General features: G+C 44.8%; 1 protein-coding gene across 2 annotated transcripts in view; it reads right to left on the minus strand.

Annotated features, from left to right (window-relative positions):
* Positions 1-24,409, minus strand: part of TULP4 (TUB like protein 4) — a 230,501-nt gene extending 206,092 nt beyond the window's left edge. Inside the window, exon 1 of one of the 2 annotated variants that reach the window (XM_044243057.1) lies at positions 24,341-24,409. The gene's annotated coding sequence lies outside the window, so the exon portion shown is untranslated. The remainder of the gene's footprint in view (positions 1-24,340) is intronic. The other variant, XM_044243067.1, reaches the window with a different exon arrangement.
* Positions 24,410-26,079: the final 1,670 nt, after the last annotated feature.

Here is a 26,079-nt window from a genome sequence, read left to right on the forward strand (position 1 = left end):
TAGTGCTTTGGAGCTCCCTGCCGAGTGGGAGAAGATGGAGGAAAGAGATAAACTTCAATACCACCAGATAAATTCTCTAACCAGTGGCCAACAAGGTGCTCTCAGGCAGAGCTAAGAGAATCCTGACTGAATGACTAGTCCTTGGCAACATAAAGCCAGGGAAGGATCTACACAACTATCCAACAGCAAAGCAAAAAACAAGAGTTCAATCTTGGGACATAAACAAGAAGAATTTATTGACAAAAACTATATTGACAATAATATCCAATAATGACATGGAAGCACCCAAGTGTCTTATCCAACAAGCACAATGTGTGTGCATACACGCGTGCACACAACACACACACACACAGAGGAATATTATTCAGCCTTAAGAAGGAATGAAATTCTGACCCATGCAACAATACAGATAAACCCTGGAGGGCATTGTGTTAAATGAAATAAGTCAGTCACAAAAAGACAAATACTGGGGCACCTGGGTGACTCAGTCAGTTAAGCCTCTGCCTTCAGCTCAGGTCATGATATCAGAGTCCAGGGACTGAGCCCCATACTGGGCTCCCTGCTCAGTGGGGAGTTTGCTTTTCCCTCGCCTTCTGTCCCTCTCCTTACTTGTGTTCTCTCTCACTCTGCTCTCTCTCAAATAAATCTTTAAAAAACAATAATAATAAAGAACTCAAGCATTAAAAAATAACTATTCTTTAAACAAATGATTAAGATGGGGGCGCCTGGGTGGCTCAGTGGGTTTAAGCCTCTGCCTTTGGCTCAGGTCATGATCCTAGGGTCCTGGGATGGAGTCCCGCATAGGGCTCTCTGCTCGGCAGGGAACCTGCTTCCCCCTCTCTCTCTGCCTGCCTCTCTGCCTATTTGTGATCTCTGTCAAATAAATAAATAAAATCTTTTTAAAAAGATGATCAAGATGGTAAATTCCATGTTATATATATTTTACAATAAAAACGTTTTTTAACATCCCAATAATGAAGATTTTATAACAATCTAGGACAAAGTTAAACCAGGGCTCTACAGATATAGTAGAAGGTTCAGATCTGGGTGGCAGTTTCAAGAGGGTATAAATGAAATTATACTGGCAAGATAAGAAAAAAGTCGTAATGATACAGATTAGAATTAAAGTATTCAATAAATACGAATGCTCTATATTTAAGACTTGCTATCTAACTTCATAATTTATTAGCTTTTCCAAAAACCCAGATTTATTTTTTCTACCTATGTCTCTCCACATATAAACAAGAGAATGGGCTTATGAAGCCAGAATAAAGACGACAAGCCCTTCAAGCCCCGATGGCCGTGCCGTGGCCAAAGTCAGGCCCTTGGGTGTGCAGGCTGGGTCACACTCCTAAGCCGGGTGAAAAGTACCTTAAACAGCTGCCTGTCACATATTATAACTGCTCAATAAACATTAGACACTCTTGTTATAATTTTATTTATATTCTGCCCATTAAACAACATTTAAAATCTGGCATAAACTATTAAAAGAATTCGTAAAACAATCACCTAATTCAACTTAAAAATTAAAAGACAAAGAATTACTGGGGGGGGTAAACTTATCTGTAATTAAAATTAAAGTCTACCAAACCTTTGACAATTGCTGCAGAACGGCCCAACTGTGTTGATGAACCACTGGGGAGAGAGGAAGAAGCATGGGGCAAAAACTGAGGACTTCTGCGCTACTAAGGACCCACTTTACATCTCTCTCCACTTTCACGGCCTCCCTGTGAGATACTAAAATCCCCATTTTACAAACGATTAAACCAAGGCTCAAAGAGTTTAAGTTAAGCTTATCAAAATTCCCCAGGCTGTTAGTGACAGAGCTAAGATTTGATATCTGACTCCAAGCCCATACTTTTTCCACCAAACTGTGTTGCTAGGATTAACAGTAATTTCCATTCTACGCCCGTGTTGCTTTGCAACAGGGAGGGAAAGTTACGTATAATTATTTGATGAGAACCAAACAATGTATGAAACTAAGCCAACTCTAACCGTTCTCATGGACTCCAGAATTTCTAGAGGAAATAACAAATGACCAAACCCAAATTTGATGTAAAAATGTAAGAACCACGGATCAGGAAGAGCCTTCCCAATGCCCAGGTCACTGAGCACTGGGGAGGAAGTGGATAACGCACACGGTCCAGCTCCGGCCCAGCTTCCCAGAAAGCAGTCTGGCAACGGGCAGAACGGAGTAAAGCCGACAGGGCTAAAGGCGGTCTGGCTAAGGGGAGGATTAAGCCCGAGATGTTCACCAACAAGTGCATTAGGACAGGAAAAAAAGGAAGAACTCACATAAAAATGGAAAGAACCAAAACCACCCTTATTTGTAAATATTTTTTCATCTGGAAAACCCAACAGAATTGAATGAAATTAGGACTATTAAGAGAATACAGTACAATGGGAAAAAATAATACACGAGAATAAGTTACACAAAAACAATGTGCAGAAAACAGAGACAGGTACACTGACAGGCCACTGAGGAATTTCTGACAGACACGGGGCAGACGGGACGGGACTGACAGGAAAGTACCAGAGAGCCTTCGTCCCGCCAGGCGAAGGCACACACGGCATCCCCGCTGCAGAGCCCCAGACAACGGCTGTCGGCACGGGGCCCGCGGGGGGAGTGCGCGTTGGCGCCGGCGGGCCTGCCTGCACGGCCTCCGCGGGCCGGACGGCCACTGGGGGGCCACTGGGGTGCCACTGGAGCGCCACAGCAACGGGTGACCGGCAGAGGAGCGAGCCTGCCCAGTGATCTGGAAGACTCCCCAGAGGATGGCCGCGACCCCTGCACAGAGGGCTACCACGGCAGGAGCCGGGCCGGAGCCCGAACTGAACTCTCCTGCGGCCTCTCGGGGCCTACGCGCCCTCCGTCTAACGACGGGCCAAATAAAAAGCAGCGAAGGCTGCCTTCCCTCTGGGTAAAGCCAGGCTGGATCCTCGGCTCACTGCGGCTTTGCTCTTCTGTGTGACATGCTGGCATGCCAACCGGGAAGCGCGACCTCTGAGGGCCAGACGGGCCGGTGACCGGCAACCGTGAGACCAGGAAGCCAGAGCGATTCCTCCCCAGCACGACCACCGGGTCCTGCGACTATGACGGTCTCGGCGTTGCACGTGCATCACTCCTGAAGACTGGTGTGACCGCCTCACCATCCCACAGACGCCTGTGAACCGTCCTGACATCGGTTCACCTTGGGAAACGGCGGTCACTTCTGACATCTGCGGCCACTGCACTCTGCTCTGGCTGAGGTGACACCCCGAGGGAGGGAGGAATTCTCCGGGTGGTCCTTCCTCCCTCAACTAAGGTGTGTTCGCGTAAACTGCAGAGGAAAGCATTCTGTTTAGCATATACCGAAATTCTCTTCAGCTCAAAGTTTAGCCTGAACTTGAACTGAGGAGAGAGCAAACAACACGGAGCATGAGTGCTAGCATAACCCAGTCAAAAGAAACAACCCAGGAGGATCAAAAAGTAGGACAATATTTATCACACCTTTTTTAAAAAAACAGTCCCAAATTAGAAGCAATCCAAATACCCCATAACAGCCAAATACTGAAGTTTAATTTTTGTGCTTGATGGAAAACTACAGTCTTCAAAAACGTATAATTACCCAAGTGTCCATTGACAGGTGAACGAATAAACAAAGTGTGGCATATATATCCCACGAACTATCGGTCAACCTTAAAAAAAAGGAAGGAAGCGCCGGCACGTGCTCCAACATGCATGAACCCTGAAGACCCGTTGAGTGAAGGAAGCCCGTCACAAGCACCCTGTAAGACATCCGGCGGGCGCCCTCACTTATGTGAGGAATCTACAGTAGTCAGACTCAGAGGGACAGAAAGCAAAAGAGTGGCTGCCAGGGGCTGGACGGGAGGGGTGGGGACTTACTGTTTAATGGACACTTTGTCTGGAAGACAAAGAAAGTTCTGGGAGATGGATGGTGGCTGCAAACAATGCACATGTCCTTAAGACACTAAACTGTACACTTTAAAACAGTTAAAATGATACATTTCATTTTATATATATTTTATCACAATAACAGTATAATTATGAAGAACATATAGAAACATGAAAAATATTTATGCCCTGTTAAATATTTAAAAGCACTCAAAGGTGTTTGTAGGCTTTTTTTTTTTTGAATGGAGAGAGTACACATATACAAGCAGGAAGGACGGAGGGAGAGGGAGAGAGAATCTCATGCAGGTCCCTCCCAACCTCAGCCGAGCACAGAGCCCGACATGGGGCTTGATCTCATGACCCTGAGATCACAACCTGAGCTGAAACCAAGAGCCGGTCGCTCAATCAAATGTGCCACCAAGGCATCCCTAAGGTATTTTTAAGTCTTGATTAAAACCATGAAAAAATGTGTATGAGAAAAGGATTAAAAATAAAGGTCTGGTGAGGAGTTGTAATAATGGTGGAGACCAGATGATCTTGCTCCATTTTATAAATGTACTATAATATTTTGCTGCTTTTTATGCTTCAACTTATAAAAACATCAAAAATTAGCAAGCCAGGGCGCCTGGGTGGCTCAGTGGGTTAAGCCGCTGCCTTCGGCTCAGGTCATGATCTCAGGGTCCTGGGATCGAGTCCCGCATCGGGCTCTCTGCTCTGCAGGGAGCCTGCTTCCTCCTTTCTCTCTCTCTGCCTGCCTCTCTGCCTGCTTGTGATTTCTCTCTCTGTCAAATAAATAAATAAAATCTTTAAAAAAAAAAAAATTAGCAAGCCAGATGTAATATCAAGACAGCAAAGCCACGGTATCTGCAAACACAGAGTTCCCTCATCTGTTTACTCCTTTCCCCATTCATCCAATCCTAAATTCGGGACAAAACAAAAAGTTTTTATATAATGCCTAATATTTGCAGGCTGGGCAATGACCTAAGATCTGGTTGGTAGCTCTGGGTGTACAGCGAGGATTTAATTTTCATCAAATCAACAGTTTCCCTCTGATCCCCATTTTAAAGTTTAAGAAGAAAGCCCGTATCTCCCTTACTTAAGCCAAAATTTTCTATCAACACAACTTTCTTTTCAGTCATTACTTTTAAGCTATCTCAACTCTCTTGTGGGAGAAGCCCAGGGTCTAAATAAGTAAATTAAGTTTTCATCAAATATAAATCCTCTTGCTTTTTTTAAAAAAAAAAGATTTTATTTATTTATTTATTTATTTAGTCATGAGAGACAGAGAGAGAAGCAGGCTCCCCACTGAGCAGGGAGCCCAACGTGGGACTCAAGCCAAGGACTTGGGATCATGACCCAAGCCGAAGGCAGACACTTAACCAACTGGGACCCCCCCAAGGCACCCCCAAATACAAATTCTCTTAAGCTGGACAGGCAAGGAAGTGAGCGGGAAAAGAACCAGACCAGGAAGCAGAAGAGAGGATCTGGGCAGCTCCACTGGCTAGTGGCTGGGAGCCTTGAGCATCAGTCACGCAGCTTCTCCTAACTCAGTTTCCCATCCGTAAGTGTGCAGACTATATGCTCCACACTTTATCAACAAATAAGAATCAAAAGTGGCATTCATAAAAAATGCTCTGAAGAATGTAACATATGTTTAAACTAAAAGGTGATGCCTTGTCAAATTCACAATATTAACTTGATCGTTTTCTATGCTGCCATGAGGTAGCCCATGAAATTAGTCTTTTCCTATATGCTTTTCTGTTTTTACATTATTACTTCTAACTTGTCACTCTGAAGACACCGAGTCTTCCCAGTCCTCAGAACTCCCCGGCCTCTGCATTTTTGATGAGAGAAGCAGGGCTCAAGGCTTTCTATTTAAGACCTGACATTTCAGGGGCATCCCCCAGGGTCTGTGGAAAGAAGCCCACAGAAGAGAAAGGTCAGGTGGGATAAAGGGCTTTTCATGACCTACATGCAACACTCCCAATTTTTATTCAACAGCAGGGCTCTTCCAGCACTAATTTAGAATACCACTGGGTTTTTCAATCCTTTAAAGCAGTAAGAAATGTTCCCTACCCTTCTGAAGGCAGGAAAGCTAGCAGAGTTAAGGGGCATTTTCGAGCAGCCATCCAGAGGGTGCCCTCCACTGCAGCCACATTTATTCAGGTGCGGACCACGCCCTTCCCCTCAGCTCTGGTAACCTGGCATGCTTCACACAACCCACATGGTCAAAGGAGGGACAACTGGTTGAGTTTTAACTTGAAATATACTAAAACTCAAATGGGTAAAAAAACAAAACAACAACAACAACAAAAAACACTTTTACAACTGACGAGCAAAGTAGATCATGATTTGGGAAGATGACAAACCAACACGTTTATAAATTCCCAAATTCTCAAGGGGCACTAATTTCCAAAATTATCAGGCCGCTCTTCTTCAGCTTGCGGTCACTGAGTGATGCTGTCAAATTTCCTTGGGTAATTGCATATAGGTTCACAACTCACACGGAGTACTGAATCTCAATTTAATTTCAGCTCACAGAGGGTTCTCAAATTCACACAGGGGATCTATGTGTGCACCCAAACCACTAAAAATAGGAACAGCTCTTCCTCATAACCTCGGAAATCAGTGGAGTCCATGACCTGCCAATGAACGATCTGGAGACCCGAACAAGATAATTACTACAAGGATGGCCAATCCACAGACACACCGTTTTTTTAATTTCTTTTAATTCCAGTGTAGTTACCATACAGTGTTATATTAGTTTCAGGTGTACAATATAGTGATTCAACATGATCCAATACTTCCATACGTGATCCTCATACATCTTGAATTAAGTGACCGTGATGCAGGAAGATTCAAATTTACAAACTAGCCAATTTTAGAAAAAAAATTACAGATGGACTTCTGCTAGCAAGCTCTCCCTGTGCATTTAAAATATTTTATTTACACTCAAGTTTTTAAGAATATGTCTCCCACATCAAGCTATCCTGCTTGATTAAACTTTGATCACAATTTCTCTAAACTCAACGCGGATAAGAAAATAAGCTATAATGCATTCTACTAAAAAAGACACTTAATTTTAGAAAACGTAATTCCAGAATATATTTAGTAGGTTCATCTCCTGAACTTACAGGATTTTTTAGTAATGGTAGCATCTTTCTGATGGTAGCGTCTTGATTTAGTTTTTAGCTTTATTGTTTCGTTTTGCTTTAATTTTAATGCAAAGCTGAGGTGCTTTTATAGCCTGGGTCCTTTCATAACTGTTAACACATTTTGTAAACTATAGCAAAGAAGTCTTTTCTCTAAACCTCAGTGACCTCGTCAACTGCCCTGTGCCCTCCCACAGCGCACCACAAGTGTCACCATTTTCCAGGACCACTCTCAGTTCTTCCCAGAAATTCTGGAACACAGAAAAACCAGTCTCTCTCTAGACACTTGGTTCATAATATGGAAAACCTGAGTGATGGTGGCCATGTCTGCCATAGGAAATAAGGAATAGAGAATGCTGGTCTGTGACAAAAAAAGAATAAGTCAAAGGCAGTGAAGGAAGCTAAGAGGGGGAGAGAGAGAAGGAATGAGCCAATAGGACCATCTGTGGAGCATCCCAGTCTCTGGGTCCTGATCTGAGACCCCCCTGCATCCCTGCTAAGACTGCAGTACATAGCTCAGAGCACTCTCACTAAGTTCCCTTTTTTGCATAAGTTCACTTAGGTCTCTTTGACTTGTAACCAAGAAACCCCTGATAGAGGGCTCTACAGTCCTTTCTGTTGACTGTTTCAAAAAAGGCAAGATAGAAACCTCCAGGTGGGACCCAGCAGGCTCCAGCCAGGAAGTGACAGGCACTATCCCAGACCCTGCTTTTCTGGCAGGGGTTAAAAACAGGGTTAACTCCAACTGCCCACAACCTCACCAGGCCCCCACAGTTCAGTTCCTGCAGCTAACACAGCAAGTGATGCTGGATTCAAGGAGAAGTGAGCTGTTCTCTATTCCATATCCTTGCTTTAAAGTATCAATCAGGAGACACAGCGGCTTTTCCCACACCACTGAAAACCACTGTGCCTGGCCGGTAGGGTCTCCCAGGGCAAGGTAGCAAACCAAACCCAGAGACGTGGGCACAGCACCTCTATCCCACCTAGCCAGCTTCCATATGGAAAGGAAGCATATTCCAGCTTAAAATCCAAAGGGACATCACATTAGACAGAGCATGCTCATTATTTTTTATATACATTTGATACACGGAAAAGAAGAATTCACAATTTTTTAAGTATGTCAAAGTATTTGCTAAAAATATCACGATGGTCGCACAACAGTGAGAATGTACTTAATGCCACTGAACGGTACACGTTATAAATGATTAAAATCATAAATTATGTTAACTGTATCTCACTAGAATTTAAACAACAAAATAACATGACACGGTAAGGAGACAAACCGAACCCCTCAGCGGCAAACAGCATGCACAAAATTACACGTGAGCGGTGTGAGCAGGGTGTTGCCTTACCATGGGAAATTCAGTGCAGAACTGAGCCCGACTGGACTGGTCAGCCTGGGTGGGCAGAAAAGAGCTGTGGGTCTTCAGGGGCTGGGGGTGGAGACTATTCGACCCAAGTAATAATGAAAAATCGCTACATACAGTCTTATTTTCCCCCACCCCTTAATACCTGATCAGCATGGTCTTAACATTACTAATTCCTAAGTATTTCAACATAAACTCCTTGGAAGCCACTGCTGGTTTCCATCAGCCACAAACAGATGGCAACTCAGAATGAGTCCTGTCCCCATTATGCCAACTTGGCGGGAGGCTCACCTGCCACTACCTGAAACACGGATCCCTCCCACTTGTACACAGAAGGCTCCCAAACACAACTAAAATCCTGCCCGGATGCCCACTGATCAGCATCCTTAAAAGCACAGGGTGGGGGGAAGTCTCATTACAACTCCTCTAATTAATAAACATAGGGAGGGCCGACATCACATCCTAATATAATTACAGGAACACTGCGGCTTCCATTGCACTTCCACTCTCCGGTTCAGGCTGCTTCCCCGCCTGCTTACACTGGGATGGAATCCAGTTTTGCTAATATATCCATATGTATGAGATTCAGAGCAGAGCTTATTATATCGAACCTGGAGGAAAAACCTTCAGAGATGCTAAAAGTTCAATTTCAGATACATTAATGCATCCTTAAAATTTTATTTACGATGAAACCATCTATACTGTTTCTGTAACCCCAACACAGATTTCTTGGCTGAAATTTTTTAACTTTAATGATTCAAACCCTAAGAGAATGACATTCATTCACAAATTATGCTTAAATTAAAACACATGAAAGCTGCCTCTCTCTCTCTCTCTCTCTCTCTCTCTCTCTGTGTGTGTGTGTGTATACTGGGAAAGAGAAAGAAAAGAATCTGGATTATTTATTTCTAGGAGATTCCAAGCTGAGACGCTCTTCTGTGCTTTCTGGATGCACCTGCTAATCACCACGGCCTCAACCACTGACCACTCCTTGCCTGCTCTAATCAAACTTGACCCTTTGGAAAGTTAAGCAAAGATTTTCTTCAGCAGGAGCGGCCTAACTTAACTATAGCTCACTGCCCTCCTGCCATATCCTTCAATGTATTTAAACCCTTCAATGGCTCTGCTTTTGCAATAAAATTCAAAATCCTTAAACATGGGATACAAGGCCCAGCATGAAAAGGAAATCTCCCTCACCAAGGTCTCTGCCATTTCCTCAGGGAAGCCATCTCTGACCCTCTGACTAGATCAAATTCTACCTTCATATCCTGTACTTCTCCTTCATGCATAAGTGAATCAAGTAAGCAAGCAAACCATCAACCTGGTAGCTACTGCATAAATTAGCATGTCGTTAGGTTCAAGTAACCAATAATCCCAATTCAAATTGCCTTAATCAACAAGGAAACTTAGTTTGCATAACAACTCAAAAGCAGGATGGTGATAGGCTCTGAGGAGTTTTCTATGCTGTTTTATTGGCTCTGTCCTCTCCAGTACACTGGCTTCATGTTCAAATTGCAGCAAAATGACTGTAACAGTTAGTTGTAGGCATCACATCTAGACAGTTTTTAGAGGAAAGGGACTAGCTGGTGTTGCCATTTTATGGTTGAAAATTTTCCAGAACCTCCTGGCAGACTTCTCTCACATCTCATTGGCCAGGACCCGGCAGATCTCTTGCTCACCCCTCCAGCAATCACCTGGCAGCGAATGGGACCGGCAGGAGGGGCTGAAATACATCAGGATTTATCCCTGTAAGGGGATAGATCACTTTCTCTGCAGTCACCTGGGGAGAGGGAGGAGGTCTAAACAAAACCCAATCCCATTATGAAGGAAAAAGGGAAGAAAAGTGGTAGACATGCACTCCACAGGTCTGCTGATTTTCCATCTGGCATATATGCTCTGTCCCCAATAGTATGTAAGACTGGCCAACAGCAAACCCCCACCAGCCTCGCCTGCAGCACACCTACAAGCTGACAGGACCAGCTCAGAGGGGAGGCCAGAGGGCGAGGAAGGGGATACAGGAAGGGGTACAGGACTTTCAATCAGATGGTGCTGGTTCAAGCCCCAAGACTTCTGCTTAACAACTATATGATGACAGGCAAAGCCCTTGGCCTCAGTTTCCTCATAAAATAAGAAAATATGTGCTTGACATAATATACAAGGTTGCTGTGAAGACCAAATAAAATGGCACAGGGGGACAAGTGCTTTGTGAACTACGTGCTAAGCATATGTGAACGAGCATTACTACTTGCAATGGAAAGTCACAAACCACTGAGAAAATCTCCAGAAAAAAAAAAAAGGCTGACTCCTACTTGGCCAAACAGAAGCTAGTACATCCACCAAAGGACATTCTGCTTTAAAAATTATATTCCTATTGGTTACCTGTGGCTTGGCTAGAGGCTTTCCAGTATCATCAACTGATTCTACCAGTTGGGATGGAGTAGAGCAACACCACAGAAACTGGCTACAGAAATCCAAGGTTTATAGAAAACCAAAGCCAATGCCTTCTTTGCTCCTTCACTGATCTCTCCTCCTAAAGCACACACGGCCGTCATGTTTCCTAGATGGCAGGAGTGTCTCCCAAGTCAGGAAAAGTTAAGAAAATGTGTTTTCAGCGAGGAGAAGGGAGACTGACTTGAACGCACAAGCAGAAGCTACTCATTACCCATGAGAAAGCTCAGCCCAATTCACAGAAACCCGCTAGAGCTGCGAAGCCTACAGACCGTACGTGCGAAGGCATCTAAGGCCTCCCCAGCTGAAGCTACTTCTATCAAGCAGAGCAGGCACAAAGCCACCCAGCACCGCTTCCTCCGCTTCCTCCGCCTAATCCCAGGCCGGCCCTCTCCACCCCTTACTTCTTTTTTTTTTTTTTTTAAGATTTTATTTATATATTTGACAAACAGGGATCACAAGTAGGCAGAGAGTCAGACGGGGGGGGGGAGGCAGGCTCCCCGTTGAGCAGAGCGCCCAATGTGGGGCTCGATCCCAGAACTCTGAGATCAAGGCCCGAGCTGAAGGCAGAGGCTTAACCACTGAGCCACCCAGGCGCCCCATCCACCCCTTACTTCTGTTCATCTGTCTCCACTTAAGGTCAGGGAAGAGATGGGCAAAGAAGCCACAGAGATTGTCAGAGCTTTCAAAGGAGTAAGACATGCATTTATCTGTGTCAACCACACTGTTCCCATTAGGTACAACACACTTCCTCCAGGCAGTACATCAGAAGACCGGCCGTACCTAACACCAAGATTCTGAAGGGTGAAGGCAGTGAAATTCTGGGTTTACCTTGATGTCTAGAATATAAAAAAACCTCTTCACAGTAGAGGTGCCTTCCTCTCCTAGAGTCACAAATCAGTAACGTATCATGATGTTCACACTCTGGTCCAGGCAAAAGAAGAATGAGGTGACAGGGTGGGAGCAAAGACACCTGAGGGAGTCACCAGGAAGGAGAAAGGGAAGCAGCACAGTCAGTGTGGATAACCTGAGAGGCATCTCCAGGCCCCAGTTCCGTCCGGTCCCACACACTCAACAGTGCTGTGGCCAGGACGTCTGCTCCCCAGGCACATAGGTCTCACAAGGCCAGCAATCAAAGACATTCTCCATCTAAATCCCGTCTGTGTGAAAGGACTGGAAACACTCCGCACAAACATGCTGTGGGCACAGCTACTGCGTGGAGCACCCCACCATCCAGAGCCGCCTCTTTAAAACCCACCCCGCTACATCAGCACGGTGCCCTAGGAGAGGACACTTGCAAAAAAACTGATGAACTCTAAAAGAAGTTGAAAGTTTAGTAAATGCTGCACCAGTACCTTAGTTTTGACAAACGTTCTGTAGTTACACAGGATATCAACATTGGAGGAAGCTGGGGGAAAGGCATACAGGAACTCTTCGTACTACCTTTGTACCTTTTCTATATATCCAAAATCATCCCAAAATAAAAAGCTTATTTTTAAAAGTTATAAATACTTGTCTGCTTAAAAAAAGAGAGAAAAAGTAATCTATGGAAAACTTTCTAAGCAAACCATCAAAGTCAAAGCATGGAAAAAAGGCCGGTAGACCTGAATACATGGCGAACTTACACTTCTATACGTCAAAATACGTCATGAACAGGGAAAGAGTTGAACGGCAACCAACCAACTGGGAAAAGATAACATACACAAAGGAAAGGGGGTTCAGTATCCATAACATAGTAAACTTTTTTTAAAAGATTTTTTTAGGGCCTCCTGGGTGGCTCAGTTGGTTAAGTGTCTGCCTTTGGCTCAGGTCATGATCCCCGAGTTCTAAGATCGAGCCGTACATCAGGCTCTCTGCTTCTCCCTCTGCCCGCTGCGACCCCTGCGTGTGCGTGCGCGTGCGCGTGCACCTGTTCTCTCTCTCTCACTCTCTCTGTCAAATAAAATCTTTTAAAAAATAAAAAGATTTATTTATTTTAGAGAGGGCTTGCTGTGCAAGGAGGGATGGAGCAGAGGCAGAGGGAAGGAGAGAATCTCAAGCTGACTCCCGCCTGAGGAGTGCGGAGACCCAGGCTCGATCCTACACGGAGACCATGACCTGAGCTAAGATCAAGAGTGGGAAGCTTAACCAACTGAGCCACCAACACACCCCAGTAAATTTTTTATTTAAAGGAAAAAAAAAAATCTACATGCATAGGTCCTCTATCTGCCACTATTATTTGCACACACACTTCAGGTCTATGACATATCCAAACTCAAACTCAGGGCCTCCATAAACCATAAACTGTATCTCTTCCCACTCTGCCCACTGGCTCCGACTGCCCTGGCCTGGGCAGAGCTTCCGAGCAGCATTTCCCAGAGGCAGCTACCTTCTGGTTAATTCATTCAACCAGTCCTAACCAAACTCTCCTTATAGAATCCAAAACTCTTTTCCTCTTTATGTGCGGAGTCATGTCAAACTTAGCTACTTGGTGCCCACAGTCATGAAAACAGGTCAAACCACAACCAGAAGTGGGAGCCCTGAACAAACACAAAGGAATACGAAGACGCTACAAGGCAAACCAGACTCAAAACTTCTATCCCAGCCAATCAGGTGGACAGAAAAAGGGAAGCAGGAAAGCCTTTACCACAGGCGAGCAGTCACTCCCACTTAGATCCTCATTTACTTGAATTTCTAGAGAGATTCAGTCAAAGAAAAAGCATCTTTCTAAATAACATACAGTTAATCTAGGGCCACCTGGGTGGCTCAATCAGTGGAAGGTCTGACTCTTGATTCCAGCTTGGGTCATGATCTCAGGGTTGCGGGACCAAGCCCACATCAGGCTCCGTGCTGGCCATGGGGCCCGTTTAGGATTCTTTCCCCATCTCCACTGCCCTTCCCTGCACTCTCCCATTTCTCTCTTTAAAAAAAAAAAAAAAAAAAAAAATCCATTTACAAGTAACTCAGAAGTTTATATTCAAACCAAACTATCTTAGTAACGTACGGGCTGTTCTTTTGTTTTTAAATTTATCAGGGGACTGAGAATTCAAAGAGAGAATAGATAGAATATGTACATTCTCAAGGATACATACCCAATCTCCTCAGTGGATGCCTGAAACCACACATAGTTCTGAACCCTATTTATGTTTTGTTTTTCCTGTATACTTACCTGTGATAAAGTTTAATTTATAAATCAGGCACAATAAGAAATCAACAATAACGGTAAAATAGAACAACTGTAACAATATACTCTAACAAGTTATATGAATATGATCTCTCTCCCTCTCTCTGGAAATACCTGGTGCTACTCTCCCCCTTCCTGTTGCGATGATGTGAAGAGGATACAGTGTCTACGTGAGGACGCGAATGACGCTGGCCCTGCGCAGAGCTCTTGGCCACAGTGACCTTCTGGGGCTATGTCAGGAGGAGGACCATCTGTCTCCAGACTGCAGCTGATGGGGGTAAGAGGAACCACAGAAAGCAAACCCGTGCACAAAAAAGGACTACTGTGCTTCTTTCTAGATGTCCCAATATATATGTCATGTATGTTAAGTCAGAGTGAGACTACTAACAATATTAGCCATGTTATTATACTGAAAATTAAGTAAGCAGAAAGTTATAAATCTCAAGCAACGCTGAAGTTCCACATATAAAACAATATAGAGGCCAAGAAACAAAATATTTTTCACACAGGAAAGTGTGACTGTGATTAAAACCACTGGATTAAACATTCAGTGGTTAAAAGTCTGCATCCCAGTGGACTATCTTCACCCAATACCCCCAGGCAGATCTCGATCTCTGTTACCCTTCTTGCATGGAGTTTCCCACTCGACGAGACAGTTCACTTCTCAAAATCATAGTATGTGGTAACAACAGGTAGGCACAAAATGAAAAGGAAGGGGTTACACCAAATCCTAACTTCTGGAAGCTCATTCATGATCTAATTTGTGAGTAAGTCCAGTCTCCCCAGCATGCCTCCTTCTCCAGACATTTCACCTTAGGTCCAACTTTACCACTCATCAGCATCAAAGAGGTCCAACTCAAACCAATTTTGCTAGGCATTAGCAATCCAGTAAAAGGTTTGATAATAATAGAATAAAATTTAAAAGTTGAAGGAACTGGTTTCAATTGACCTCCACACATTAGCGGCATCTCTCACAGGACAGCACCTCTCCTATTCCCACAAAAAGTTCTGGCTGTCTTATATACACCAGAGAAACAAACGGACTCCCCCAAACCAAGCACATGCCATCTTTCTGTGTCATGTGAAAGACAAAGAACTCCACCATCTGAACATGGGCGAAGGACAGCCAAAGAGATGGCACCACTATGACCCTAAGTCCGCCGAGCGGACCAGTTACGTGCAACACACAGAAAGCTAAGAAAGGGAAGACACTGTGACATCCCTGGGCTCTCAGAATTAAAAAAAGATACACCATTCCTGAACCATACGATCAACCCCACGACCCCTCTATTTACTTACAGTAAACTTATTACATTAAATTCATAGAAAGCTGATTTCAAAGCACTTTCCAAACACTATTGCTTCTGTATATGCCTCTGCATGGGAAAGCATTTTTAGGCTAGGAAGGACCCCCGACGGTACTTAATGCTTCTCTAGCACATTCCTTGCACATAAATATACATAAGACACAAATATTATTCACTGTATTTTCATAAAATTTTTCAAAACAACATTAATTTTAATTGATGAAAAACTTAAATCTATTTCACAGAGCAATGAAATTGTGAGGCTTGTTAATGGCAGTAATTACTTAAAATTAAAGGTTGACATAATTAGATAAAACTGAATTATGGTGATAATGTGTGGACTGCATATATCAGCACTTAGCTCTCCCCTGACAACACAGTCCTCGCTGTCACAGCCATTACAATGGTGAGGTGGAGGGAGATGCAAAAATCAAACCAAACAGGACGCCATAAATCCAAAAAGGCTGGGAACTGATGCTCTAGTAAGCTAGAACAGATAGATTCTGGGCAGCACCCCAATCCCATACTATTTAATTTATTCCCAAGTCCCTTAGAATCAAAGCTGGGGAAGGAGACAAAACAATATGCATGCCACTTTCCTTCTCACTTGTCACAGGATTCAAAATTATTACTAATGGAATAAGATATGCAAACTGGGAGGTATCTTCTGCTAAGAATTGTGTTTTTATTTTATTTTATTTTTTTTAATTTTTTTTTTTAAGATTTTATTTATTTATTTGACAGAGAGAAATCACAAGTAGGCAGAGAGGCAGGCAGAGAGAGAGAGAGGGAAGCAGGCTCCCTGCTGAGCAGAGAGCCCGATACGGGACTCGATCCCAGGACCCTGAGATCATGACCTGAGCCGAAGGCAGCGGCTTAACCCACTGAGCCACCCAGGCGCCCAAGAATTGTGTTTTTATTCAAGCATTTCAAATCACAGATATCAGAAAATGAGTCCAAAAAAGTTAACTTCCTAGACAGGAAACACAAGACAGGGTTTCCCATTTCACAGGAGAAGAACACAGGAAAAATGAAAAAGGTTCAAATTACTTGCAAAGGCTGGAAAAACTCAGGGACTGGAGCTCAAACCACATTCATCTACCTGGTTATGCCCATAATTCAACCTCTTTCAACTCATTCCTCTAAATTAAACATGGGGATTGTTTTTTTGAAGGCATTCCTCTCTAATTTGACAAACGTTGACACACAGTTAAATTTTCCGATTATTTAACAATTCCCAACAGTAATAAGTCTGGCTGCCTAAAAATGTCAGCTTTGGTTGACCAGAGTTTTCATTCACAGCATAAGCCTAACTTCTTACGATGCATGTTTTGATATCTAACCGTTGGAGCTCAATCTGTCCATCTGGCTTTATGGCTAAGCGGGTTGTCTGAAGCCTAAGAAGCAGATTATGTGCAAAGATAATCCTGAATATTCTCAGCATATGCTAACATCGCCACTGACCAACTTTCTAGGAACAAGAGAAGAGTCGCAGGACTAAGCTCGGCCGCTGCTCACAGAGCACCTCTGTCACTGTTCAGTCCTGATGCTCAGTCCTAAAGTCATGCGTTCCCCCAGGGGAGGTACCATGTACGCTTAGTAGCTGCACAGGAAGGAAAAGAACATAGGGAACAACAAATGTGGAACTGCAAGGGTCTTCTGCACAAGACTCCTGATTTCCCTTGCGAGAGACTGAAAACTACACACACACACAAATCAGGAGTAACTGCCTCAGAAGTTTAAACGAACCTTCCCTTTGTCACTTGCCAGAAACTGGTAACGGAAACATTCAGCAGGATGAAAGAGCGCAGTGACAGCCATCTATAACATTTAAGTGGAATCTGAAAACACCGAGGGAACGTTTTTGAAAGTAGATACAAAAGAGCGTTTAGAACCCAATGTTCCAACCATTAACTAGCTGGATCCACAGCTGAGACTTAAAAGTAAAGGTGGAGACTTTTGTCATAAAAATTATTCAATAAAAAGGCCAACTTCAGGGCACCTGGGTGCCTTAGTCCGTAGAGCACGCGACTCTGGATCTGAGTTATGAGTTTGAGTCCCACACTGGGTATAGAGAGCACTTAAAATCTTAAAAAAAAAAAAAAAAAAAAAAAGGCCACTGGCCAACTTCTGGGACTCCTGGGTGGCCAGCAGTCATGGTCCCAGAGTCCCAGGACCCAGCCCCATGTCGGGCTCCTTGCTCCGCGGAGACTCCACTTCTCCCTCTCCCTTCACCCCTCCCCCTGCTCCTCTCACTTTCTCTCACTTTCTCTCTCTCTCTCTCGGATAAATAAATAAAATCTAAAAACAAACCAAAAAAGGCCAACGACTTAGCCTTAACTAGACAAGAAAAAGCCAGTACAACAGAAACTCTGAACCTGTGGCCCGAGCCCATTCCAAGCTGGGAGGAGATACCTACGGGTCAAGACTACCAAAAAGAGAGCAGAAATAACCGTAACGACAGAACACCTTATACTATGCATTTCCAAACCCTTCACACCCACTAAGGTCTAAATTAAGTCTTTCATTTTGCAAAAGTAAGAAATTAGTATCTTTTTTTTAAGATTTTATGTATTTATTTGACAGAGCTCACAAGTAGGCAGAGAGGCAGACAGAGAGAGAGAGGTGGAGACAGGCTCCCTGCTGAGCAGAGAGCTGGATTCGGATTCCGGGCTTGATCCCAGGACCCTGAGATCATGACCTGAGCCGAAGGCAGAGGCTTTAACCCACTGAGCCACCCAGGCACCCCAAGAAATTAATATCTTAAATCGTAGCGTGTGCTTTCTCAGAGCTTTCACACCCATACTGACTCTAATTGTGCTTTTGATTGAAAACAAGTGAGAAAGTTGTTCAAATAAGTCTATTATTATCTGCACAGCACCTATGCACACCTAAAGAATAATTCGTTACTCACTACAACCTACTAAACCATTACTATTGAAGACTGTCCATAAATACTACTTTTCTTTTTTTTTTTTATTTTATTTTATTTTTTCAGTGCTTCAAGAGAAACATGACTTTTCAATTCTATTCTTAAAATTCTCTTTTAAGGGTGGGTATCATTGACACCACACATATGCAAGACTTCTATTCCTACTCACTGACATTGGAGAAATATATGTGATCTTGATTTAATCACATTTAAAGGGGAAAACGGCATAACTTTTAAAACCCATAAATAACCAAAAATTTTAATTTCAACCCAATGTTCTCCATGAAAGCAAGAAACCAAATAGAACTGACCCACTGATATAGGTTCTATCATGCCAAAATGGGATGGTAAAGGGAAAAGAAAGACCAAGTTTATCAGAGTTTGCAGTAATTTATGGAAATGTGGTAATGAATTCAACATTTTTCAGCAAAGACTTTATTTAATGTTAACTAAATATGTACTGGCATTTATCTCCTGTCTTCCTAGAATGTCTTTTCCTTTCTTTAGCTAAAAGCACCCCAACTCTTCTTGTGACTCCTCCTGCATGCCATAAGGTCTTTGTGAAACAACTGAGAACAACCATTCATACACACACACACACACACACACACACACACACAAACAAATTACCCCAACTAGGCCAATCATATGCCCTCTCTCCAGGAAAACTGAATCTTATTATACAAGAATGAAACCAGTTGGGAGAGCCTTAGGACACGGCGACCAACCAGACCATCCAATAGGTGGTTCCCTAAGCCTAGGTCCTCACAGGCCTGGTTCTCAGCATCCAAAGCCTAGTTGTTCAGCACTTTTTATGCCTATATTTTACGGAAGTGCTATGCTTACAGTCCTGTAACCTGCCTTTTTAAATCAATAATATGTCACACACAGCTTTCCAGACCGAAAACAGTACAGATCCATATCATTGTTTTCAATGGCTGCATGGAACAGAAGTACCACAATCTGTTCAATCAATTCTTTACTCAAAGTCATTTACTATGTAACTGCATACAGTTAAGTAGTTCTTTATTATGTATTTATATCCTGTGCTAACTTTTTCTACTATATAGTTCTTTAGGATGAATACTTAACATGGACTTGCTGGACTAAAAGCTATGCAAGGTTTCCATTTCGATACATACCAGCTAGCTATTCAGAATGAGTGCATCGATTTACATCTCCACTAAAACAGAGCACACGTTTCCCTTCACCTTCCCCAGCACTGGAAATTACTATCTGCCTTATTCCCCTTCCAGACTAAGATGCCCAAATATTGAGACTACCAAGAGAGGTTACAAAAGAATCTTATTAATATAATACTTTACATATATTACGCTTTACCAAATCACATCACATTTAGCGATAACACGAATAACACTGCCAATACAGGGGTGCCTGGGTGGCTCAGTCCGTGAAGCATCTGCCTTCGGCTCAGGTCACAATCCCAGAGTCCTGGGATCCAGTCCTCCATTGGCTCCCTGCTCAGCAAGGGGCCTACTTCTCCCTCTCCCTCTGCGCTTCCCCCAACTCACGCTCACTCTCTGTCTCTCTCTCTCTAATAAATAAATAAAATCTTTAAAAAAAAAAAAAAAAGTATTCCCAATACATTAAAAATGGTGTCTTAGTTCGCTCAGGCTGTCATAACAAAATACCACAGACTGATTGGCTTAAATAACAGAAATTTATTTCTCACAGTTCTGAAAGCTTTAAGGCCAAGATTTAAATGCCAGCAAGTAGGCTTCATTCATTCTTGAGGCCTCTCCTTCGGTTTGGAGGTAGTTGCCATCTGGCCATGTGCTCACATGACCTCAACTTTGGGCCTGACTAGGACAGGGGGCAACAGGCTGTTGGTGTCTCTTCCTACGCATTAATCCTATCATGAGAGCTCCACCCTCGTGACCTCACCTAACTAGCCTACTTCTCAAAGGCAGCATCTCCAAATACCATTACACCTCGGGTCAGGGCTTCAACACAGGAATCTGGGGAGGACACATTCAGTTCATAACAAATGGCATCTTATCACTGCTTTGAATTTCATTTTTTTTAATTACTAGTGAAATTGCATATTTTAATATGTTTATTGGTCATTTATTTTTCCTTTTTTTCCCCTTCGAAAATGGTCTGTTCTGATTCCAAAGCTGGAATAGGAAGGGTACAAGATGAGCCTGGAACATCTCGTGACAGCAGAAAGCAAAAGCACTACTATACATTATTAGAGGCATGTCATAAGGATTTGGAGCCAACCTGACTAAGCCTTAGTCACAGATAGGGCAATTTGAGCATCAAAAGGAAGCTAACTGAAATGGACTGAAATGTATCATAAATGCTAAAACAGAGGTGTTCCTAAAGATAACTCCAAAAAGAGAGAGAGAGAGAAACCCTCATCTGTCACCACTGGAGGATGCTAGGGAAGTAACACATGATTCTGTTAAGTGGTAAATAAAGGGAAACAGACACTTTCCCCACCCCTCCTATACAATCTATACCTCAGGGTGTGCCCTATACATCCTTCCATGCAGCAAAATATGCCACATTACAACATCAGCTGGGAAATAGAAACATCATCTGCGTCACCCGTAGATTTGAAAAAGGCGTGCCCTATGTCACAATCCACATGCAAGGGAACCACAGGACCCTGCAAGGTCATAACATACATATTAGCTTTCCCCTTCATGGATCTTTTATTTTTTAAAGGTACTGTGCACTAAATAACCAACTTTTCTGTTTTAACACAGGTATCTACAATTGCCAGTGACAAGTTCCTGATCATCATGAGGTTACCATGATTATTAACATTCAGTATAAGATTTAGAATGTTTATAAACAAAATGCGGTGTACACATGTGTATGTAGCACATACATACACTAATGGAACATTTATTAATCAGCCTTAAAAGGGACAGAAATTCTGACACAAGCTACAGGATAAATGAACGCTGAAGACATGCTAAGTGAGGTAAGCCAGTCATGGAAGGCCGAATACTGTATGACTGCACTTATCTGAGGGGCCCAAAGTAGCTGAACTCCTAAAGAAAGTGGAAAAGAAAAGTGATTGCCAGGGCAGAGGCAGGAAGGAATGAGAACCCTCATTTGTTTAACAGGTACGAAGTTTCAGTGCAGGAAGACGAAAAGTTCTGGCTGTGGATGGCGGGGACAGGGGCACAGCAATGGGAATGTACTAATGCCACCAAACTGTTAAGATGATAAATTTCTTTTTTTTTTTTTTTAAGACTTTATTTGACAGAGAGAGAGGGAGTGCACAAGCAGGGGGAGTGGAAGGCAGAGGAAGAAGCAGACTCTCCAGAGCCCCATGCGGGGCTCGATCCCAGGACCCCCAGATCATGACCTGAGCCGAAGACAGACGCTTAATCCACTGAGCCACGCAGGTGTCCCAAGAGGATAAATTTCATATGTATATTTTGCCACAGAAATAAACAGTACGTTTGGTACGTTAAAATTTAGTAACCGCATTAACATTATCCCAGCCAAATTAAAAAGCAATTTTACATTCTAATTACATATTCCCTGCTGTCTCAGCAGTCTTACTAAGTGCAAGTGAACAACTTCAGTAAGGTAATACCAAAACCGCTTCACAGAGTCCTAAACAGGAGCCAATGCAATAACTAAATCAAAGTATTTCGTAACAGAAGTTTTACTCAATTTTTAACGAATTTTTAGGAATCACATGCATCACTGGCCCACTCAATCTCTCTTCAATCTATCTCCACACGCAGAAAAGAACGGGGAGCCTCCAACTGACACTGTAAATGCAGTGGAACAGATGAAAAACGATGTCCTAGCTTCGCCACGCACGTGGTAGGCACTCAGTCAACATTCCTGACTTCCGGTACTCAGTGAATCTGCAGTAAAACCGAAAAGAAAACCTGGGCTTCCCCTTAAGCTAGCTAGTGAGAAGGCGAACATTCCACAGGAAGGAAGGCTGCTGTCTCTTTCCCAGTCTTCCATTACTTGGGATCTCGGCATTAAGGCTGAATCAAGTTTCATGTACCATGTATCTTTTCATAGGTCAAAGAGTTTTTCTGTTGTTGTTGCTGTTTTTCAATTCAGAGTTTTGGTGGGAAAAGTGTGTGAATAACCAAACTGCCACACTTACAGCTCCATATGAAAAAAGAAAGTTCAGTATGACACACACATCCTTTCTAAATGAGGTCAATTTTAAAATATACAATAGAAAACACATTATTATTCTTTCTCAGGCACAGAAAGCCATGTTGGCTTTCCACTCTTGTCCCCTGAGAACTCCACTGTGTTAGAAATTTTCCCTGTATGAGTCTATCTAACTCAGGTCTACATACTTTTTTTTTTAGGTCTACATACTTCTAACTCGAGAGGTCAACCACCTCCCCTGTCACAGAAGATCCTGCTACTTTCACCGCCCTTACTAAAACAGAGCACTCAAAACTCTTAAAATTTCTATCTTCAAATAACTCTTTCCTACAAATTAAGTATTGTTCTTTAAATTGAGGAACTAAACACTGGATTTGGCTTTTCACATTTGATTCACAGGTTCACTTCCACGACAGTAGACAGTAAACAATCAAGACGCAAGGGGGACGCCTGAGGTCCTCCCAGTCTGAATGTGGCTATCATTAGAGATCAATATTGAGATCAGCTTCCAAAAGGCCCCACCAGGCAGCTAGGAGGCTGGGCAGCTGCTCCCTGGATCACAGTGTGGCTCTGTGCAAGGTGCCCTGTCACCACACATCCATCACAACCTCAAACCCCAGCTATCTGATGCTGCCGGGCCTGCTGAGGAGTCCTCTCCAGGGCCACAGCACTGTTCCCAGTGGCCCTGAGGGCAACAGCTCAAGTCCAGCGAACAAGAAATGGAAACCCAAGACAGACAGAGGCAGAAAGAAAGGAACCCCTGCAAAGGTAGATTTTTACATTCTTCGAAACCTTAGAAATGATTTTTCTCTGCGCTTTTTCAAAAACGTCCTTAGGGCGCTGCTGAACTGCAAAAATACAAACAGGAGAGCCCCCAAACCCAGAAATCTAGGAAACAGCTCCCTGCAAGGGAAGCTGATTGTCCCCAAGAAGAGAAGTGTTAGAAGACTTTCTGATCACCACAGCAATTTAGCAGGTAAGTCACATCCATCCCCGGTGGGACTGTGTCACCCTCATTTCCTTTCACAAAGCTACATGGCCCTCACCTTTCCAACCTTGAAGTGGTGTGACAGGAGAAAGCAGACACCTCTCCCCGCTAATTGCCCAAGCGGGTCAAACTTTGGAACCAGCATCATACACTTTGTTTTTAAGCGCAGGGAAAAGAGGAAGGGTTGGTATTCTGAGCGGAATCTCCGTGATTTGCCAGAGGAAAAAGCACAGACCAGACAGCAGAAGCGCCAGCATTTCCATGCAGCTGCCACGACAGGTGACCGGGCCGCTTTGCAGACACCCCGCTCGCTCGGGGGTTTCACCGAGGTGGAGCGGGAAGGAGAAGGAGGGAGGGAGACAGACTGGAGGACGAGAAGGTGGGCAGAGGCAGGGAGGGAAATCCACTCCATCCAGACGTTGGGGAGGAAGAGGAGGAGCACAGCCCCGTCTCCCCGGGGAAACCGTGTTAAGGGATTTTCTCTCTCCACAATTAAGAAAAAAAAAATGGCTCCAAGCCAAACGCCTCCTGATTTACACACACACACACGCACACCAAGCTCTATTTCGCCCCATTTTCTTGTACGCTGAAACAAAAGGCTAAAACAGCAGAAGAGCAGCCAGCGCCGCCCGGAGCCCGGGGTCCGCCACCCTCGCCCACCGCGCCCTCGGGAGAGCCCACCCAAGGCGGCCCGCCCGCCCCCCGCCCGGGGACCGGCCCTCCCGCCGAGCCCCGGCGCTGCCGCCCTCCCGGCCCGGCGCCGCCCGACGCGCCCCCCGCCCGCGCGTGCACAGGGGCCTGGCCGGAGCCGGGGGCCCGGCGACCACCTCGAGGGACCGGCGCCCGGTCGGGGCTCGGGAGGGCGCTCCCGGCGGCGCCGGGGCCCGCCGCCTCCCCGCTCGGGAGGGCGGCAGCGCCCGGCTCCGGACGCCCGTGACAGCGGCCCCGCGCCCGCCTCACCTCCTAGCGCCCGTGGCGGCGGCCCCGCGCTCCTCCGCGCCTCTCCGCCTCCGCCTCCAGCAGCCCCGCGCCGCCGCCACAGCCGCTGCCGCCGCCGCCGCCGCCGCCGCCGCCGCCTGGCCCCCGCCCCCCCCCGCCGCGTCTCGGTCGAGTCTCCGCCTCCCTCGGCCGTCGCCGCCGCTGGGCCCGGCTCCGCGCCACGTGACCGCGCCACGTGACCCGGCGCGGCTGGCAGGCGCCTCCCCAGCCGGCCTCGCGCCCTCTCGCGCTGGGGACCCGCGCCCCGGCGGTTGACGCCCGCCCCCCCGCCCCCCGGGCCGGGCTGGGCACCCTCCCCACCCCCACCCTGCCACCCTCACCTGGCGCTCTGCCCCGCGCCCGAGCCGCCGCCCCGCCGGCCACCTGCTCGCACTCACGAAACCGCCAACTCCACAGACCCGCCGGCCCCGGCGCGCTCACACGAGCACACACTCACGCGTGCACACACGCACACGGGCACACACCGGCTCTCACAAGCGCGCGCACTCACGGGCACACACCACACTCACGCGCGTGTACACGCACAACTCGCAGCCCTCGCCTTGCAGGGTTACTTCCCAGCCTGTTACAACAATGAAAATGGTTGAAGTAGTCCAGCCTGGGAACACCTAACTTGAGCAGTCTTCCCACGGGTCAGGTCATGATGTGCGCGCGGGCCCAACTTCATTTGAGCCGGAAGTGGACATCACATTTTGTCGTAAACCGAAAGCCACGAGAAAGCGCAGATTTGCTTGGGCTGTGAATCAGGGCAGCTAGCTTCCCATGAAGACAGTCATTCAAGTGTCTGTGATGGTGATCTCAGACCTCAGCGTCTCTTTCTCTGTTGGTCTCATAGAGAAAAGACTGGGGTCCGTCGTTTTAACATCAGAGAAAAGGAATTCACAGTTTTCCTCCCAGGAACGGAAACTTTATGCATCCATCCTTCCTTTTCCGTATGTACGAAGAAATAACAACGCTGATTGTGATTATTCACATACCTGCACTTTAAAAAAAGAATAGACAAGATCAGGGGCGGCTGGGTGGCTCAGTTGGTGAAGCCTGCCACACTTGATCTCGGTTCACGTCTTGATCTCAGCATCGTGAGTTCATTCCCCCTGTTGGGCTCCAGGCTGGGCTGGGCTTGGAGCCTGCTCAAAATAATAATTATTATTATTAATTTTAAAAATACGATCGGCATCCTTTCTAGCTGAAAGCATAAATGTCCTATGTAGTTAAGTACAGCAGCCACTCTTTGCATGGGTTCTGCACTTTTCTATTTTGCCTATTTGCCAAATCTTTGAGGCAGCTTCAGCTTTAAGAATTCCTGCTTCTGTGAATTTCTGATTCAGAAAAAAAGGGGAGGGGGGAGTCAGACAAGGCGTCCTGAAATTCCATGCCTATGATTTTGCAAATGTTGGAAAGTGCTACCTAGACTTCTTCTAATTTTATAAAAATTAATTTTTAAATGATAATATTTGCCTCCATGTATGTGCATAATATAAAACATTTAATAGAAGTATTTATATCAGCATTATTGGATAATATTTTATAAGCAATCTTATTTAGGTCTCAGAGTACCTTAAACATAAAAGATAGCCTTCACTCAATTCAAGGTAATGACCATTATGCTTCAAATGACAATTCAATATTACGCCTAACATTGTGGAGAAACTAAAGGAATTATCCAGGATGGTCCTTCCCACAAAATAATCAACTTCTAA

Source organism: Neovison vison, chromosome 1, assembly GCF_020171115.1.
Source record: "Neovison vison isolate M4711 chromosome 1, ASM_NN_V1, whole genome shotgun sequence".
Lineage (NCBI taxonomy): Eukaryota > Metazoa > Chordata > Mammalia > Carnivora > Mustelidae > Neogale > Neogale vison.